Raw genomic sequence first — 1,503 nt, 5'->3', positions numbered from 1 at the left:
ATTTCTATCCCCACTTTGTCAAGGAAAAATATAAACACTTAGAAAATTCATTTAAATTGATGATTGTCCTACTCTAGCAATTAATGGTAGAAATAGAACTGGTATCCTGTTCTAAGTGCTCTCACCCCCTCTCCGTGTCTGTGATAATTTCATTCCTCTAAGTCCTTGGATACAGCCAATGGTTGGCTTCAATTAGGTTGTTCATCAGTTTTGTTCTTGCATCTGGGACTTCCTGTAGAAGAAGCAGAAAAGGCCAACACAATTCTCTTGATACAGTGGGAGAGACGATCAACACGCCATCCTTCCAGATGGCTGCCCTGCTCTGCTCACTCAACAGAAATGAGAGGTATAAAATGGACAGCAGGCAGCAGTATCTCTGCCTTGAATGGTGATATCACATCTTTGACTCTATTATTATAATAATAAATATTTTCTAAGCATACTTTTTCTGTGTTTTAACCTGTGCCTGGCAGGAATGTGAGTTGTAACAATCTGACTTGCAGAACTTATAATGACACATAGGTGTTAAGGTCAGTGATAAGACCTGAACACCATGTTATTGAAGCAGAGAAAGAACATCTAACTGTCAATATAATGATTAGAGGAAAGAGTGATAGTCAAGGTCAATCTTGTCAAATAAAGGATTTATTAATAATAGAAGGTGAGAAAAGCAGCAAAGAGAGAAGTACACCCACAGCCGTGGGACACCAAATGCAATATAAGTAATTTAGGAGAAGCTAAAGGATCACTGTGGGGAAGGATGTGGACACAGACTTACCTCCAACAGAGAGATGGGCTGGAAAAGCAGGCGAGGAAACGTGATGGATTGCCATAATAGCACACAAAATATGTTCTTTGATCCTGTTGGTTATGGGAAGTGAATAAAGAGTGTGAAGCAGAGCAATATATTGGATTTTAGAAATATTATTCTGGTGGTAGGGTTTGAAGATGAACACCTGGAGATAATAAAACATGGGGGACCTTTTATTTTTTTATTTTTCACTTTACATACTACATAATCAATAAAGAGTGTCCATTGCCCTTCTAGCTGATTTCTATGATTCCTTATTACAGCCTTTGTTGCAATTCCCTGCTTCCCATAGGTTATTAAATATTTAGACACTGAGTCTAAAATGTCCTGTCTTTGCTGCTATCGGGATGAATATCTTATAGTTGTGTAATCAATTAGAGGACCTTTTAAAACAGTCTTTTTAAAATAGTCTGTTCAAACAATGGTAATACCTAAGGTGGCCAAATTTATTGGCTGGAAACCTAAAGTCTCCGTAGGTTACTATGGTTAATCTATGTGATCAGTCAGGGCACTTCTGATCTGGAATTTCTTCAGTTAATCATGAACTACAGAGGGGCGCCAGGGTGGCTCAGTTGATTGAATATTTGATGTTGGCTCAGGTCATGGTCTCATGGTCTGTGGGTTTGAGCCCTGTGTCAGGCTTTGTGCTGACAGGGTGGAGCCTGCTTAGGATTCTCTGCCTCCCCTCTCTC

Source organism: Hyaena hyaena, unplaced genomic scaffold, assembly GCF_003009895.1.
Source record: "Hyaena hyaena isolate Hyena2069 unplaced genomic scaffold, ASM300989v1 scaffold_979, whole genome shotgun sequence".
In the NCBI taxonomy this organism is placed as follows: Eukaryota; Metazoa; Chordata; class Mammalia; order Carnivora; family Hyaenidae; genus Hyaena; species Hyaena hyaena.
The sequence above is the reverse complement of the archived record's forward strand: the minus strand, read 5'-3'. Positions refer to the sequence as shown.